This window comes from Chamaea fasciata, unplaced genomic scaffold (genome assembly GCF_029207755.1).
Source record: "Chamaea fasciata isolate MVZ Bird 193981 ecotype frontalis unplaced genomic scaffold, bChaFas1.0.hap1 SCAF_8, whole genome shotgun sequence".
NCBI classification, from domain to species: Eukaryota; Metazoa; Chordata; class Aves; order Passeriformes; family Sylviidae; genus Chamaea; species Chamaea fasciata.
Genome location: NW_027094093.1, coordinates 21357203 through 21377703, shown reverse-complemented (window position 1 = coordinate 21377703; position 20501 = coordinate 21357203).

Below are 20501 nucleotides of genomic sequence, written 5' to 3'. Positions count from 1 at the left end.
TTTCTGGGGACACATAATTTAAAATCTCTCAAATACAACAAATGTGGACACTATACATATATCTGGTACACCAGGTACAAATGCACAATGATTGCAGACTCATTTTTAACTTAGTAAGTTAGCGTGAGTGAAATAAAATTGCATGCAAGACAGATTATCCCATGAAAGAAAGTTGCCCTCTAGACAGGATTTAATAGAGTACATAAAGTACTATCTTCTAAAACTGTCAAAATTAAAAAAAAAAAAAAAAGGCATAGCTTTCTTGGACTATATTGTAAAATAGTATAATTCTACATGATAGAGATGTCCATACAGCAGCTCCCACCGACCAACTTCTGCCATGACATGGCTGCAAGACTGAAAATTTTGTAAATGGTGAAATTTCTGTCACTACTCTTGAATGTCAAGCTACCCGATTCCACAATCAAACATGAAAGCAAAGTCATCTACTGTATCTTTAGTGAGCTTAATAAATTAAGCACTGGTCTTACAACTAAAAATAAGCACATTTTATTCTGAACTAAATTTTGATTACTTGCATGATAGGTATTATCTTAAATTCTTCATACAGAAAGAACCAAACTTCAGTCTCATAAACATGCCAAGCACACTTCCAGGCTACAGGAATACACTTATTTCAAATTACTACTAGCACTAAAACAAATAGCATTAACCATGAGTCTACAACACCTTTGACTTGATAGGAAATACCTTCACTCTTATGGAACCAGAATAAAACTTAGAAATTGAGAAAGTAAGAACTACCAGAGAGAATACCCATGGTTCTGATTCTATCTCCAAAGCTGTTGATTTTTTTGGGTCTGAGATTCAGCAGTAAAGCGTTTTTTTTAGAAGCTGCTTATGGAATCACTGATTTCTGGAAGGATGTTAGTGTGGAGCCCTTACTCGATACAGTTTTGCACATATTGTACCAGTGCATCATACTACTAAATGCTTCAGATAAACCGAAAAACAGAACACATGTCACACAAGATGTCATTACCAACTTGCTAAAAGAAGGATTTATATGAAACTACATGCCATCAATATGTTGCTTCCCAAAAATAGTAATTTGTGGATATGTAGTTGAGACCATGACTGAAGAATTTTCTTTTTGTACATTTAAATCTGAATCAAGCAAACAGGAAAAATTTACGTTGACAAAGGGATGGGAGTGGCTGACTTTTTTCATCCCTCTTCTTCAAAATTAAATCAAATGACCATGTTTGGGCTCTGTATTACACTGTGTCTAGCTTGGTGCCAGTGTAGCTTTTTAGACACAGAGAAACTTTTTCTAACAATAGTAGAAACAGACTCTTCAAAAGACAAAGTATATGAAACTTAAATGTATTCTAGCTGTTATCTTCCCTACAAGACACAATCTTTTTTATGCCATCCAGACTAAACCATGCCTGAAACCTTCCAAAAGAAAGAAGGTTTCATGAAATCTGGATAATTGAGAGATAAACTGAAGTGTATCAAAGGCATAACCAAAATATCTTGGCGAATCCCATCATTATTTCACACAAAATAATTCGATTTTGGGAGTGGAAAATTGTGATAAGACAACCAATGCAATCTTCATTGCTATTCTCCTTAACTTTCCTCCAGCTGGAAGTTTTTTTCCCAATTGATTTCTCTAGTTGCTACTAAGCTAGCATATTTACAATGAGCCTCATATTGTGATCAACCACCTCAAAGAACTTTGCTAAGAAAAAGGTCACTGTTGTTCCTAAGACTGTAGTATGTAAATGCTACTTCATGGAGGAACAGCTTACTGATCCAGTCCGGTACACTGTGTGCTTTGCACACCTCTTTCTTTATGGTGGGTGTCATTTGCATTTGTTACAGACAGTTACTGGAGAACTTGATCTTCACCACTAGATTCCCTTTCAGTCGCTGACATGCAGCTCAGGATAGCATTCCTCTTATTGACACTGGGGAAAGAACAATACATAAAGCACATAGATGATGTTAAAATTCACATTTCAGAAGTGGAACGCAGTCCTTCAGTATCAGACCAGGGGAAACCTGTCCTCTTCCTTTGAGGTTTTCCCTAACCATCAACCATTTTCTTCTAACTCCTTACATGCAAAGGATCTACAGAAATCCTGTGTTTTCAGATTCTGCCATTAGAGATCACAGATTACTTGAGCGTATATACACATATATATACACACACACATATACGATGGCAAACCTCTATCTGTACATACTCTGGTTAGTTATTAAAGTGAAGTTGGAGGGTTACTTCCATTTCCACTGCTGCATTTTGGGCTTCATACTCACCCATTCTCTGGCGCATAATTCCCTTTTTAGAAGATTAAGAAAAACCCTTCCTGATCATTGCTCAGTCCTCAGAACAGAGGTGTTAGAACAAAATTCTCCACCCTCTAACCTTGATCTTAGTGTATGTTTTATCCTACTCCTTCACGGCAATGACACCAACATTAAAAGAGAGCAAAAAAAGAAGCAGTAGCAGCAAGAATGTTGAAGAACTTAATGATATAAAGATCGTTAAAAGTGACAAATCAGACCACATTTTTCCCCCCAGGAAATACGACAATTATTTCAGCAGACTCAAAATGTTAACTTCATTTTATAACACTGAAGGAAATTACAAAATACACATATTCCACAATGATAACAATATAGACACACATACACACACATACAAAGTACTTATATTTTTGTAAAGCAAGATTTACCCCTAACTCAGTAAAATTCATGTAACTTTGCTCCTCCTCCCAACACAAACATATAAAACTAGGTGAATGCCATATCCTTTTCTTGCCTTTATAAAAGAACAATAGAACAATTTGGAGGCCTAAAATAACTTGTAATTTTTTAAAGGTTTTTTTAATTCTGTGTTTGAGTGGCCACTGATGACCCCTCCCTGCCACAGCATAAGTTGCTGAGGCTGTGAAAGTGGACGGGAGTAACCAGCCAATGACATTATAGAACAATGAGAAGGTCAGAGTTGCGTTGCATATTGCTGTCCTTCTTCCAGCAATGCACACCGCATCCAAACGGGAAAAATTAACCCTTTACTCATATTTCTTATTACTCAAGTAAAACAGCGCAGGATGTCCTGCTAAGTCAGAGCAAGAAAAGTAGGGTAAAATTCTTGGGGAAAAGCAGTTATAATTAGGGTATTGCTTTCCCCCTCATTCTGCCTTTTGTGTCCAAAAGAAAAAAAAAAAATAGAAAAAAGAAAAAAGAAAAAAGTTGCTAGTGAGGAGGACATGGAAGTGTCTTTTGTTATCTAAAGAAATCAACTATAGTTTTCATCCCACTAGGGGTTTCCACAGTAAATGGAGCTTTTCTTTCTTTCAGTCTTATTTTAACAGTTCTCAGACTGACAAGCTGTTATAAGCATCAAGTTATCTTCTGTTGGAACTGCACTAAGGAAAAGGTCCTATCTTTATCCCTCAAGACAAAAATTAATTTTAACAGAAAAGCAAAAAACGTTGTAAATATGGAAAAACATCAAATAGTGATTTTCAATATAGGCATAGCAAGAGCTTATAAAAATGCAATGCTTGAAATAGTTTCACATTCACACATGAGAATGCACACCGAGATAGACATAAATAAATTGTATATCATATATGCATATATTTGTGCATATTTGATAGGTTCAAATAAAATGATTGCTGTGCTTTTCTACTTAAATTCCAGGCATCTGATATTAGTTTCTTAAGTTAATGAGCCCTCACCTTATCTTGCTGCACATATTGTATATGTTTTGCAAGCTGCCAGCTGTGCATTGGAGCTGCCTCAAAATTTTCATGTTTGCTTATAAGCAAAAAAAAATTGAAAAGAACTTCTAAGAAACCTAAAATTTACAAAGTAATGAAAGAAATGCCCCTTATTTTTTCATACTTATTCTAGTCTAATTTTACAATTTTTTTTTTAATAAAAAAACCACCCAGAATCATCCATGCTTTCACTGGAAGGGGAAAAAGAAATTTTAGTCTCACAGATTCACAGGTCTGATGGAAAGATTTTCTCCTCCATGATATAAGCAACAGTGACTCAAGTCATGCAGGTGCTGGCTGGCTGGTTGGGCACTACAGCTGAGGAAGTAATTCCATCTGAGAGCTCCCCAGTTGAATGAAGAAGCCAACCAAGGGCAGTGGGAATCAGAAAAAGAGAAATGGTGAAACATGACACACACACCAGAGAAATGTCTTTTGTCAATTCACCTTAGGCTTAAGCTCTTTCATTTTTCCTGACTACTAAGATCAGCACTATTTATATTTTTTTTTCCAGATAAAACTGTATTGAGAGGAAAGAACAGCTATTTGCATAGATTTAAAATTACAGCACTCTTCCTACTGGTAACAGGATATACAAATTCAGAGGGTTTCCCACAAAGCTAAATGGAAACTTTCAGCTCAATTCATATTTGAGTCAACAGGAGCTCTTCATCTCATCCAAGATTTCTATTTGAGACTGAGATTTCAATAATCATTGCTACTTCTCAAAATTTGACTTGCCTGGAAATTTATTTCATTTTTTATAGTAAGACAAAATATCACAAGTATTCCATCATAATAAACTCTTATGGCACAGAATGACAGAGTGGGTTTTATGTACAATCGATACTTTTTAGTAATACTTTTACTTGAATTGTTTATTGAAACATGGATAGGTTAAACAAAGAATTGAAAGAAATCAGCAAGCACTTGAGAAAGATATTAACAGTATGGTCAAATGCTCTAAGAATGAAAAATAAACTTGTGAGCCTTTTTTCCAAATTAAAAAATACAAAAAAAACTCCATCAAACAAACCACACACAGCAATCTCCTCTCCTCCCACCCCCCCCTCCCAAAAAAAAACCCCTAAATCAAACAAACAAAACCCCAAACGGAGTAAACCAAACAAAAACAGAGCTTGTTTATTATTTATAACAAAATCACTCCTATATGTCACTTACCCATTGGGGAAAATGCTACCACTACTCCAGCTGCAGAAAAGGCCATATGTGAGATATTTTGCTTTAGTTGTATGGGGTGGGGAGAATCATCAGAAATAAAGGCAAAAAGATAATTAGGCAAAGAAAAAATGCACTTGCCCTTTGTGCTCTCACTTTATTTCCCACTCAGATATCTGTCATTGATTTCCAGTAAGAATAAAATGGAGAACTCTAGTCTGATCAGAAGACCCACCAGACTTTAGTTTGGAATAGGCCATAAGTGCAGAATTTAGTTTCTCATGGCTTTAGCTGTGATATGTAGAATGAGATAATGGGACACACTTGCTTTTACATTAAGCCCTCCTTGGTGCCTGCAATCTCATGAGTAAAGCTGACTGTCCCTTATGTACTACAGTTCTACAAGAAAAGCAGAAAATATTTTTAATTATTCTGGTGCCCACAGGATAAACCTCTCTGAATCAGACTCTACCCTGGCTGCTGAAGGATGAGACAGATGAGAAAAAGGCAGTAGCCCATGTCGCTTGGTCCAGTGCCAGACCTGGATGACATGGCTAAAACATAATAAAACAAAACCAAGGTAACCTCACGGTAATTTCAGCTATATTAGAGAGCCTTCAAGCAGAGGTGCAGTGATGCTAAGTGGAGGTGATCGCATGTTAATTTGTTTCTTTAATCAAATGTATCCAAATTCATCACCCCTGAATAGCAAAACATATCAACAGCCAAACAGAATATCATGCACAAAAGACAAAAGATCACATTCCTCAAAGTCTGAGAGGCTTTATGCATACTCGTGCCACATTCTTCAATCTTCAAAGGAGGTCATTCATATAAATTCAGTAAAGACAGTAATGTGTGAATCTGATGCTACCCTGACCCCTCTTCCACCTTTGAAAGAGACTCTAAAAGCTTAAACAGTAAAATTCAAGCAAAAAGGCACCTCCACTGCTGCCAAAGAGATAGATAGCCTATGCCTGAACTCAATTTACAAAACAGAGACATCACTGTATGTTAGCCACTTTAATAGATTCAAGTTTATTTTCAGAATATACATCTACCCCTTCAACAAACTGCAAAGCACAAACAGAATAAAAATGCTGACAGAGACAGCAACCTATAAAAAGAAACAGGCAATGGAAATAAAAGAAAAATTTAACAAATAATAATAATTACTTTATTTTCATAGCAAATGAGGAGTTTTACCTTCAGAATCTGCCACAACAGGAACAAAAATAATGCTTGTAAATCTACTAATCCAGAAGGATAAAAAATATATTGGACCTGTTCATGCTCAATATATTGCAGAAACCTGTCAGGAGCTCTGATATAGTCACCCTCAGGTCTAATTCCATTATATCAGATGAAACGCTACAAGCATTCATACAAGACCAACCCTACCCAAGAAATATCAAGAAAACCCTATAGCAGCGTGGGTGTCTGGTCTTAAGCGTTGTGAGAACATTAACAAGCTGCAAGCAATCTATGAATCTAGAAATGGCAGTAAATTGGATTGCTCTCAGTTTGTGAGCCGTTTTCAACGAGCAGTTCCCAGTGACTGAGTTTAAACATTGGCTCATCCAGTAGTGCTTGTGCTACATGGCAAGAGGCAGGGGGCCATGAGGAAACTAAAACACACCAAAAAAATAGTGACAAACATTCATCATATGTAGCCACCTTTCAAGCAAATGAGCAAGAGTTGGGACATAGTTCTAAGCCACAGGCACTGCTAGAAGGGAACAGAGAACAAACGCAAGCAAAATCTTTCTGGCTGGTTACCAAAACTGTGGAAACGGTAGCAACAAATTGTTCTTGATACTAAGCAATCCACTTTCCCTATGAAGTATTTTATGTCTCAGCCTTCTGGTTTTCTGCCTGGAATTGAGTTTTCTTCTTTTTCCTTGGAATTAATTGTAAGTTAAATTCAAGGTAGTGAATATTTTCAAAAAATCTCTCTTTTTTTTTTGCTTCTTTGTGCTATAAAAGAAGCTGTTCAACATATTCTAATCAGTTTATTTTTGAAAGTAGCTACTTAACATTCTCAGAGATCATTTCACAAATAGAAAAATAGAATAACAAATATAGAATTTTGAAAGATCATTTCTATTCTCCCTACTGACAGAAATAAGCAGGGTGCAAAAGGATAGAATGATGAGTCACATTTCCTTCCATTCACTCAATAAATCAAGTGCAGAGATGAAAACACACCAAAAAATATTAAGACTAAACTTGTAAGAGTATTGATGAAAATATGTCCAGAAAACGAAGATGAGGCAAGTGTTTCATATTATAATAAACAGATACTACCACCAAATGTGGCTAGAAATATTTTTTTAGTATTGTATATAAATCATAGTGGAACAAGTTAGAATAAAAATGCAATATTAAAAAATAATCTACATAAGACTAAATTATTTCAATTCTTGTTATATTCTGTTTGCTAAAGAAACTCAAGAAAGAATGAACTGAGTTTATATTTTCTTAAAATCAATTACCACTTAGGTATTGGCAATCATAATTTTAAGTTGAATTCACATACACAAAAATTTTAAAGTACAATATCTAGTACTTTAAAATAATTTTAAAGCAGTCTGCATATTCTTCGAGGAGGATTTAACCCCTACACAAAAGTCTAGTAAAAGCTTTCTCTCCCATTTTGGACCACCAAGTAAGGCATTTCACAGAAGAAATTTCACATAGACTTGCAGCACAAATATAAATTTCTGCTACAGAATTTATGTCTATTTAGCACTTAGCAAAATAACATCCCTTTTTCATTTTTCTTACTTTCCCAAATTAGAAGAAATTGCTTTAGAAAAAACTTGGAAGAGGCAAAAATATATACCAGTCAGAGAAAATACCAGTCTAATGTGCTGGAATTCTAGAAATCAAATTCAACTAAATTAGAATGAGCTCTAAGGCATAAGAGGTGAAACAGTTTATTCCACTAAATTCAGGATGACAGGAAAAGAATCATGAGGACAGACAAAATGAGTAGAATCATTTTTCTGTTGGAACACAACACAAATGAAAGTACTCCTCAAAGAATTTTTTTAACATCATAAGTTTCTTCTTGGAAGTACTGTTTTTGCTTGGAAATGTATCATTTTTTCTAGATTAATCAAGCTTCTCTGAATTAAGCCTTCAGTGTACTAATATATTGTGGGGGGAGAAAAGGTTTTGTTTTCCATCAGCAAAAAAACAAGATAAGCCACTGGATCTCCTGTCTGTAGCAAGCCACTTCCTGCTTCTTTCATTTGCCAAGCAGTTTTCCAGACTTGTAAGATGAGCATCCAAATCCTTGAAACACAGTACCTCAACTATGCAGGCTATATTTTATGTGACATTCAAATGGGAATATATATTTGGAGAAGAAGAGTAAAACTAACATTATCACACAAGGTTCCCTCATATTCCTAAAGGCAGGACATTGGTTTGTATTTGGAAAAAGTCCTTTATTGTACAGCACCATGGAAGTTTAAAAAGAGGAGAAAAGCAGTCCCTTTTGTTGTCAAATTCTACCTAAATGCAGAATTTTTAGGGAAAATTTATAAATATCCAAAATTTGATTTTATTATTTCTTTAAGAATGTACATTACACAATCTATCTGCCTCGTGTACAATATTTTTGGGGATATCTATTTACTAAGTCACTGCAAATTATGTGCCTTCTAACCCCAAAGTTGTGATGCATTAAGGCAATAGCGTCACACTGGATTCAAGATCCTAAAGAGCCTGGAGAAAACAGTGTCCTGACAAATAGAATGCTTTCTTGCAATTTTAACTTACAGGAAAGCCAGCTACACACAGCTCAGAAACAGCACTTGCCGTGGAATTGTGTAAAAGTGGAAAAATTATGCATTCCTCAAAAAATGGAAAAGCTTATTTCCATCTCTATTACTCATTATACAGTTTATATAGTACTCCATCAAGGATTAGCAACATCTGTGGATACCAAAATCAGATATTTACAGAAATGCTAAATTTATAAAATAGAGACTTAGCTGACATAAACAAGAGCAAGCATTTTCTGCAAGTCAACAATGCAAAATCTTCATTTAGTTTGACTGAATTGCTACCCAATACCTGCGACAGGCTTATTCACACCCAGGTATTCCATAAACAGAAATTACTACGTCCTAGGATTGCATAATTCAAAATGTATTTCGTATGTTGTGTTACAAATATAGTTGTGTGTTTTGTTGACTATTATTTAAAATAATTATCTTGGATTTCACCAACATTTTGATACTCATTTGTTGATTATTCAAATGTGAAATAATTGCTTACAGGAGTTGTTCAATACTTCCTAAAAGGAAGAGAGGAAAAAAAAAAGGTAGATTTTTCTTTTCCAGGAAAATTTCTCATTTTTCTCATATCCTAATATTTCAAGTAATGGATCACGTCAGCAGTCAGTATTCTGCAGTGAGAGAGAAAGCATCATTTTCTGCTCTTGACAAGCTCCCCCTTAAATGTGCCTCTTAGATGTAATGCCCTATGTCACTGCCTAGCTCTATGCAGCTTCTGTTTCCATGGCTGCTTTTAAAGGTTTTAAAGCCTCCTTTTCACCTGGAAATGTAAATTTGGAAACTCTATCAGGAGGATTGCCTAGTAAGTATTTTTAATCAAAAACTAAATTTTAGGGGATACATTTATAGCAAGCTTGCCTTAATACAACCCACAAAATTGCAAACACATCAGTTTTGCACACATAAGAACTACATTTGTGCAAATAAACAGGACAGTTTGCAAACGTTAACTTGACCAATCATCTGGTTCATGTGTACGAATTCAGATTTGCCATATGTGTAATGCCTGAGTTGGCAAATTTCCAGCCAGAAGTATAACAATATCACTAGTTCTGTAGTTAGACTGTTGAGTAAAAGCAAAAACATTTCAAAACCAGTCTAACATTAAAGAACAAAAAATATTCCACCAAAAAAAAATGACACAAGGTTCAATAGGACTTATCAGTTCAACAGTACCTATTGTGAATCCATATCTACCAGAACTTTCAGAATTAGGATCTCAAGCAGGACTTGAAATAAACACACTCAAGAGCAAAAACAAATAATTCTGCACAAGATTGCCTATCATGATGGCTGAAAAACACCGTTGAACTCTAACACATTTAATGGATAATTTGTTTGTAGTGCATAGCGTAACAAAATTTTACAGACTATGGTATGAAACCAGCCCTGAAATCTTCATGCCTCTGGAATACCAAAATTGGAGAAAACCTGAATTGGTTTCTGGCTGAGCTGAAATAAAGATGCCTAGTGATCTAGAAGTGACATTTTGTGAGTGACTTTCTAGATAGCTTTTAGAGGGCTGGTACAGACCTGTAAGGCCCTATATGACTTATGACAATTACATCGAAAGAATACCAAGTTTAGGCAACCACAAAAATTATACCTGTGTAAACTGTCCAGAGGCAGCTCCTCACATGCTGGCTTCCACAGTAACTTCAAGCACCTGCTCTCATTTTAACACTTAAATCTAACTGACAGGGCTAGATCACTACTATGACACTTGCCTTTTAGAAGTCACACGTGCATCGCACCCATACCCCACACTCACAGGCTGATGAACAGGCACACAGGAATATCATTTAAAAGGAAAAACAAACAGAAACAAAATATGAAAACAACAACATTGCACAATAGCAAGGTCCAATCTTATATAAGACTTCTTTAAGTCTCTAAAGAATCTCTGAACCCACACCAGCCTTCCAACCCTAACGTCCACAGGGATGCTGCTTGAGCAGTAGCAGCAGCAGTTTGAGTCAGACATGAGTGATGCTGCATCTATTGGAGGAATTGGTTCAGGAGGAGAGCTGCAGCTTAGAAAGATGATGGAACTTTTCATGCACTCACTGAGCATCAACTGGTCAAATACCCTCAAAGGATGTGCTCCTAAGTCTCGTGGCATTTGGCCAAAAGCAGCAGGGTACTAAATCAGCAGCAACAAGAGAGAGTAAACTTTTCTCCAACATGGGCACTGATGTCAAAAAACAGCCAGTCCTCTAGGATAAGACAGATAATTTCAGTGGCATATGTCTCACCTAATTCTGATCTTTCAAGCACTGGCTAAAGTTATGGGGCAATATCTGTGGAAATCTAACCTTTCAAGGACACATGCATAGGGAAACAGATGGCTTGCAACAGACTGTTTAATCCCAAATCAAATAACAGAATCAGCATTTCAGAACGACTGCTTATACAGACACTTCTGTTAGAGAGTGTGGCCTACAGACAGGCAGCTTATGCAACAAGATGCCCAGAGAAGCTTATGTGATATATTATTAAAACATTGAAATTCAATATTTTAAAAAATAATTTTCCATAAATGAGCTGTGGTTATAAACAAATCATCTGATCCATTCCAGGGAAATACCTTCATTTTATACAACTTTTGTTAGCAGAAATAATACTTAAAAAGAGATAAGATATAAACATTTTACTTATACATACTCTTTCCATAAAAAGCTATTATGCCTCAAAAATAGTCTTTTTTATCATATTCTGAAGCCAGTAAAAAAAAAAAAAATCAGTTGATAGATAGTGATCAAGGAACAAAGGAAAAAAATGGGTTTGTTCAACATTTAAAAGAATTTCATGTCACAACATGGCACACTAGGAAGTGTGAGCATAAGAATAGCTCAAGAAGCAATATACTTGAGAAAAACAGCAGCTTCATTATCACATAAAACTCCATCTCTTACATTACTGAATGTAGTCTTAGAAACACACCAGAGAATTAGCTGCTTGCCCACATGAATATCAGGAGGAGTAAAGTGTTCTTTTAACAGCCCAGTGTTTGATATTCATATTGAAATGTTTAGAAATATTTTCTTCATTTGACAACTGAAAAATGATGAAACTGTCAAAGATTCCCGGGTCACCTGCTGCTTTATAACTGCTCACCAGTGAAGCCAACTCACCCTGGGAGGTGTAAGCACCTCACCAGCTGCACACAATAGCACCAGGCTCTGTACCTGCCTTTACTCCATACACCTTCAGCTCTAAATATTCACCATTATGAGAAAGCATCTCACGTGTTAAATATTACCAGCATTACCACAACTCATATCTTCAACATGATGTCAGACTGTTGCCTAGTAGAAATTTTGAGAAGCTAAGAATCATTTTAAAAGCTGGCAAAGAGAACCTATAGCCAACAATGTTATGTTGCTATTGAATTTCAACTTGCTTGTTGTCGAGCAAAATAAAGGAATGGATCTTATCCCCAAAACCCTATGCCTTCAATTTAAGAGGGAGGGAACTGCTTTGCTTATGTTGAGATCAAATCCGTAACTTACTGTGTTAGAATTCAATGAAGGCACAAAGTAGAAGTGCTTGTGATACATGCCTGGCATGACCTTTTTAGTCAGCTGGAAGACATAATCTAAATATCTTTAAAATAGTTTAGTGCACAAGGAATCCACTGTCTGGCAGCCACCAAGAGATAGAATTCCCATCCTTCTTAATAAGCATTGAACCAGTTTGTCCAGCGGCAGTGATGCCATAATGCCAGCAAAACATTGTAACATATCATGTACAAAACAGACATCCATTCTTAATTTTTGGAGATTGTATCATTACTGGCAAGAAAAAGGTCTAATTTCTAAATTGTGGAAACATTTTATCGATCTAAACCTCCCCTTTTGAGGGTTACATTTTCTTCTCCCAGTTCCTTCCTGCAAACTATTGCATGGTCTTACTGAGTCATCTCAAAAGCAGGAACACATCAGCAGTGAACAAGTCATATATAAATAATGTAGATCAATAGTTTTCAACATGTGGTCTGCAGACTCTTTGGGTTCACACGACCTTGCTGTGAAAAGGAAGCCTACTGCAGTAAGTTAACTTTTTCTGCACAGAGATACATGCCTCTGCTGAAAAGTACTTGGGGATCAACAAATCAAAAAGGTTATAAGCCAATGATGTAAGTAATCCTTTAGCAGTTTTAATACTTTGTAGATTTTAAATGCCATTTCCGTTTACTATTTAAACAAATTGTAGTGATTTAGGGCCTGGCCAATTTCTGCAACAGAAATATTGAAAAATCAGAGTATGATTGCACCATACTCCCAATGGAGGAAACATCAAGTGATTTTGCTAAATAATGTTTTGATGCAGTGAAAGCCTAAAATTTTGTACCTGATCTAGTTTTGCACAGCCCTTCAAAGCTTAGTTCCCTTGGTATGTTAGTTTTTCATTCTTGTTTACTGCCAAAAAAAAAAAAGGCAGCAGAGTGAAAAAAAAAGTTTAGCGCAGCTACGAATACTGTATTATCTTTGAACAAATCAGAGAAGTTAATCTTTAACAAAAAGCATACAAAATCAATGAGGCTGTTAAACATAGACAACATTGACAAATAAGTGGGTTATATTTGTTTGAAGAGCTTATGGGTTCCCCCCCACATCCCCGCTCCTGCCTACAACTATTGAAAAGATGTCCTTATCTCAAGTACTTTTCATATATCAGAGAAGTGGTAAATTTCACAAAGCCTGCACTAATGTTTTGCATTTCCATTCCAAGTGAAATGCACTTCAGTAAGTAAACATGAGTATTCAAATAAAACTGTTGCTAGAGACAATGAAAAAAAACCCAACCAAAAAACAATGCCATTTCAAAATAGATTGATAAGTAAATCATTCTAAAAGCATTGGATAATGCTGCAGAACATTGAAGAGCCAAGGCATGAAATGCTGAGATTAGGGTTAGTCCCATTTTAGTGCTGATTTGGGTTTTGCTTTTGTGGGTTCCCTGCCCCATCAAATCCTCATGGTCCTTGAAAACATAAAACAAGGTATTTGTATTCTAATATTTTGTAATTCTGTAGATAATTAAGCGAATCAATGGAGAACAACCACATCCCTCTTACAGTCTGAGAGTCCACTAAACAGTGTGCACATATTCCTTTTCAAATGTTTCACACAGCTGAGCGATGGGGGTGGTGGGGGGTGACTTGCTTAAGAAATGTTCTGCCCTATTTTGCAAGCCCTGAAATTCATAGTGTGTTGGATTTGAGCACCTCAGGATTTCTATTCTCAGAACTTATTAGAAATTCATAGACAAAGTAACAACTTTTACCGGAGCACAGCACGGGGGGTCACCATCAAGAAACACAGCCTCTGTATTCTAGTCACTAATTTAAAAATATATCTTGACTTCGCAAATGATATATGTACATGCCTAACTTCCCATGCTGCCAGATAGTCTCACTAGATTCAGCAGGGCCATCTACAGCAAGTTAGAAGCTAGCAAGCTTTTAAGGCTTGGTGCTGTAAAGACCTACATATTCTCTAAGATGATGCAAATGAAAAGGAAAAAAAAAAAAAAAACAACAAAAAACAAACAATGTGATTAGTGCTAATTCATTCATTAGAATATTAATTTGTCTCCTAACCTATATCTACCCTTTCTTCACCAGGACTTATCTGCTGTCAAAAAACTTAGACAACGAATATTTTAAAATGAAATTGTTTTAAAATATCTGCATAATCTTTCAGTAGAGTGAGGGAAAAGCCTCTGAGGGCCGTCTTACCAGAGACCAAGAACAGTCTGGGCTCATTCAGTGATTGCATGCGGTTTTCTGGAACAAGCGCCTTAGATCCTGGGTTTCACTACTGATCCATCCCTCTGAATGGGACTCTTATTACTGACCTTTTCACTGTAAAGTTCCTGATAAATTATATGTGGTCAGGCAGGAAAGAACAGCCTTTAGAGTAAGATTAATTTTAAACATATTAAAAAAAAAAAAAAATCTACCAAAGGAGATGACAAATGCAGTTTTCTGACCACCAGCCCATGTTGTTCTCTCATGTAGTCACGTCCTGCGTCACACTCCTACGTGCAGCCTCAGTTACTGCTTCTGACACCCCACCATATTCAGCCTGTGGCAAAAAATGCATTGCAGTTGTCTGTATTTGTACCTCAGCAAGGTCCTCAACTGTAAAATTACTGGTTAATCAAAGATGATAAAAACAAGATGTAATGTGTGTCCTAGGGTAGAGAGAAGTCAGGCAGAACACTATTGTATCACACTATCTAAAATCCAGTGGCCAGACATCCTGAATCAAAGCAGAGATCAGTCTTCCAGCAAGTCTGAATTTTTTAATCTTGTCTCAATTTTTTTTATTTCTTCTGTCTTCCTGATTCCGAATTTGAACCTGTTTTTCACGCTTACACTTATTCCTTCCAGACAATCTATATTTTGAGAGCCTACTTTAAGTATAATCACTCGTATGTTTATCAACAAAACCTACTAAATACACCAGCCAGTCATCTATACTATGGTCTATCAGATTCAGATTCTCAAAAATCACCTAAATCAGATTTTTCCATTTCTTTTCAGCCTCTCATCAAATAATACTTGAATGGACTCTGCAGATCATATGGATTAAGCTGAGTTATATGTGAGAAGCAAGAAAAAGACAGGTGATTTGTCTAATGTCAGTCTTTCTGGTAAAGTAGAAGTACACTTGAGAAAAGTTCAGCAATCTGCAGCTGCTAAGAATGTCCTTATTCTATAAAAAACTTAAAAATATTTGTGAATAACAACAAAATGCTAACAGCTACTCTTGTTTCATCAAATCAGTGAGACTCTCAGAAATGTAGGTTGATTATAAGTGCTTCCAAGTCACTTGTCCTCTTCTTTCTTAGGTCTGAGAAACCAGGGGAAATGACTCAAGGAATATGTAAAACAAAAATACTATGTACTGAGATACTTAGTCCTACAAATATTTGTAACAGCATTGGGTTTCTCATCCTAAAAATACTAGTGTAATATTTAATTTTTTGAAAAATACACTTTCCATGGAAGTTCTTTTCAAATCTTAATTTATATATAACTGAACTCCAGTTCTATGAAAAGTTGGTTGGCAAAATTCTTTATGGCCATATTTCTCCTGCCTGTAGCATAGTTTCTATAATTCAGCCTATTCCAGTTTTTTTTTTTCAATAAATTTACTTTCAGCATTGACAAATCCAGCTGCTGTGTACTATTCTCAGCTGCCTGGAATTATGATTGCCATTGACTTTCACCTTCCACAGAAAACACGTTCTCCTTCTTCAGCCCCTGACATAGTAACATTTTTCTGGTTACCAGTAGGTTTTAAAACAGCAATTAAACTTAAATTAATTTTTGGAGTCTCTGTATCCTTTTAAATTGTAACATGTTTTGGGGGGCAGAAATACAATAGTAATAACACAGGAATGCTTGGCATTCAGGTCGCTTCTTTTCTAAAATTGTTTATTTAATGCTTCTCCCCCACCCCCTGGGTATTGTTCTTGCCTAGACATATACATTTCTATTCACTCTATTTTCCAGTGGAACTTTTACAAAGCTAACACGTACAGTATGCATTAAGAGCCACTTCTAAGCTGCAGGCAGAATAAAACAAATCCAAAAAGTAAATGTACCTTTGCAGAAAATTGTTGAGTACATTTAACTTACAACAATAAACAATAAATAATAAAGTCTTTCTGAAAGCCAGAGAAGCACATGTGTCCTCTTCATTGATTTTATCACTTCATCACACACAACAAATCTGTGTCAACATGAGTGGCAAGTCTCTGAGGTAAAAGATGTACAAGTCAAGGCCATAAAAGCAGACCACATGCTTAGGAATTTGTCTATTGTAACCATAATGAGGTGGCCTGCTGTCTCTAAGGAGACAATTCATGATACAGCATATACCCAGAGAGAAGTGAAAGACTATTTTATGAATCCAGTACAGTCAGCTGTAAGTCAATGAAGATTCAATTTCTTAAAGAGACAGAGGAAGAAAGAATTCATGTGAAAAGTAGTCTCAAAAAACCTGATCATATGCAGCTAGGTATTGCTATGCACCAACACTATAACCTACTGGAGGCAGCACAGCTACTTATGTAAGTAAAGCTTAATCATGTGCTCCTTCAAGAATAGGCCTTTGATGCATAACATGACCTACCTTATATACATAAATAGCATTTTTCAGCGCTCTATTAATTTTGACAGTACTTCAGAGAGGTTGCCAGTATTAAAACACATTTTTGGGAACATTCTGAAAAACATAAAGGCAAAGCAATTTCTTGATATTTATACTGTGCCTTACTACTACCCCACAATACAAAACTCCCTTTGGGTGACCACTGTAGAAAGCATATAGCATTAAACTGTAAAAGAAGCTGCAGCCTAAAAACAACTAAAAATTAGGGTAACTGCCTGCTGTCTAAAGTGTTATTTACAGAAGTCTGCTCAGAGAGGCAGAAACACCCCATTTCATTGCAATGATTGCTAATAATGAAGAAAAAAAATCTTTATGGAGAATCTCCAATAATCTGAAAAGACAAATCTTGAATTTAATGGAGCAGGAGGAGGACAGAGAAGTGAAACTAGTGTTTTAAGGAACCTTTTACTTTGGACACAAGAAAACAAGGGGAGAAGAGTTGTTTATCAAAGAAATGCAAAATAAAGAATAGATAAGTGTAGTGTGTTTGAGTATCCAGCAGGAGGGGAACACATAGAAAATAACATAGTTTCTTGCTTTCCATCACAAACAAAAGGACTCTTTCTTAAAAGACTATACTGAAAGGGCTTTTTAATCATTCTTTTTCCTACAGGAAGTTATGCAGTAATAAAAGAGTTTTGTACACGTATTTGGAGATTTTGTTTCAAACCCTGTGAATAGAATGCATGGGCATGGGACTCTCCCTGAAGTTTACACCAAAATTCTGATAACTTAATTTTCTTTTTTCTGCACATTTCTATTTTCTTTTTTCTGCGCATTGGTAGAGTGTTACACAAAGCAACATTTCAAACTCTCTTTGGTAGTAATTCATATAAGCACATTTAGCCATAAAGGTTACTTCCAAATGCTTTCTTTCACATATGCAGCTGAGAGAAGTAATGCCAATATCAACAGAGTAGTTGATTATGGATTTATAGCCTATAAATGTGAGGGCATATGGTGAGACTCTAAAATGAATATCAAATGTTCACAGAGCCTCACACAGATCATGAAGTGAAGTGTAAAATAGGACACAAGTGACTTAGATGCAGTCATTTAGCATCTGCTCCAGCTGTATTAATTCGGGTTGGACATTATACAGTAGCATGATACAGACACAGACAAGTTACTGCATACATAAGACAGCTTGATTATGTCCTAGCCAAAAATGAGCTGTCTTGCAACAGACTTGGGTTACCAGACAGACATTCTCTCTCCATTGTGCGAGTATTAGGTGAAACAAAAATTGGTCTTTTAGTTATATCACTCCTGAATGTTATGCATAGTCCCCTCTTTCCTTCCTTACAAGTAGGAGAAAAGTTGTTTTCTAAGCATCGCACCCAGCATAATGTATGCATCAACAGTAACTCAAAATGCTTTCTCTTCAGAGATACAGTTGATCATAAAATGAAAATCAAAGCAGCTAAGAGAAGGTACCTTAAACCCCTGGAATTTTATCAATTTCACCTAGACACTAAAACTGTGTTTTTGACAAGCACAATCACTTTCTTGGAAAAGGACACATTGACAGCAAATCCAATTTGAACATCTAGAGCCTTCACATCAGAAACAATCATCACTCAAAATATACAGAGGAAGGAGAGGGAGAGGCTGCTTTCTCATCTGGTTTCACCTTAAGGCTCCTTACAAAGAGACCAGAAGCAAAGAATTGATTTCATGATGCAAAGGTAGCACTATCAGTACTAGTCTCGACAGAGAGTGGACAGTAATCATTAACATAATTTACGTAAACTGTCTGGGGGTCTGTCTTTCCATAGCTTACAAAACTGGATGGCACACAATAATGCTAAACAGAAGTGCTGATTCTTGAGGTAACCATTTAGTATTCTGCATGCTTGTTCACATTAGTCTCTGTAGTCCAAGCAGATGGATGTCAGTCTGTCTCTCTCTTACACACAAACCACCACACTGGCAAGGCAGAAAAAAACCCTGCATTTTAATTTAATGTTAAAAGTTTAGTCTTGCCACCTGTTTTTACCATTACCAATTAAAATTGATTGTTTTCCTATTACAGGTAGTTTATAACTTGATTGCTTTGGATCTGTCCTCTCAAATAACCTAAATTAGGTGACTGAGTAATTAATCAACTCAAAATGAGTATAAATAAAAATGTAGAGAAGGATTTATGGAACTCCAAAATGTAGGACCAGTATTGCTAGGCTTGACTAAAGGATTTCCCTTTATCTTGCAATAAACAGCTTTTTGCTTTCCTTTTCCAATCCCTTTTTATCTCCTACTCTTTTGTTTCACTGTTGACCAGTCTTCTCCTTTTTGGTTCTATTCTTTTAGTTTTTGAATAGTTGTATGGTTGCCACTCTTGTTTCTTCACCCAGCACAAATTAAATGGTTCCATTTTTCAGCACTAAATGAGTTCATACAAAGTCAGTCCAGAGCATTGTCAAAATTTAAGGGATTAGTAACAAAACAAACAAGAGAAGACTGGTCACAAGTGCTGCTGCCTAGCCCTGTGGATATATGACAGCCCTGGGTGAACATCACGGTCATCTTCAAAACCCAAAGAACCACTGTTCATCTGAAACACAAGAACACACTTTCCCTGCTGAAAGAAATGCCTTCTTCACCAATTTTTGCCCCCATGCTCTCCATGTTTTGACTAATATTGGCCAGGTTGCAGACACACAAAACACCATTCTCTGTAGATTCCAGATACAAGGTAATGGTAATTCTTGGCTATAATCTAAACATAGAACTCAATCCTCAACAATCTCCAGCCTTTAACAGAGGCTTTCAAAGAGCCACCAGGAGAAGTAGCTTAAATGCCAATATCAGGGACAAATGCAAGTTTTCACTGAAAATTAATATGAATAGTATCATATTGTGAATTAAATTTATCCTCTTAAATAATGGAATTTATTATTTTCTAACCTGATGTTCAAACATTTCAAACTAGTTCATTACAGAGCAGAAAGGGTATCACACAACTTTCAATGAACAATCATGCAGTATGAAAGAGAGCATATGGCTCAAGTAACCAATTTACAAAAAAAAACAGATAAATTTGCTCATGGTCCCTTTTTTCCTACTCTCCTGTCTACCTGCAAATACTGTGATTAGTAATTTATTTATTGCAGTCTATAGTATTGAATAGTATAATGTCAGTATAGAACACTTCTATGAACTTAATAATCTTGTTTAACATATTAATATTTAGCTATGAAAAGTAATTTTTCTCTACATACAGAAATTTTGTTTAAAAAATCAAGTTGGAGTGCCTTGATTTTACATTACAAAATTATGAAGACATTGAAGTCTTCAATGTTGTTTGCTTAGCACTGCATCTTCATTATATCTAATATTGTTAAAAGCAAGTTTTGCTCTCTAATTAAGTTCCATCCTTGGCTGTCCCATTGCTTTTGCTCATGGCTACATACCAATTTGTATATTATAAAGAATCTCCTATTGATTCCACAAAGTTGACAATTTGCCTAATGGAGGGCAAGAATAATTTGCGACTGCGACTTCCTTTCCAAAGTGTGCCTCTACAGAAGCTGCAGATGACGTATGAGCAGTGCACATTAGGT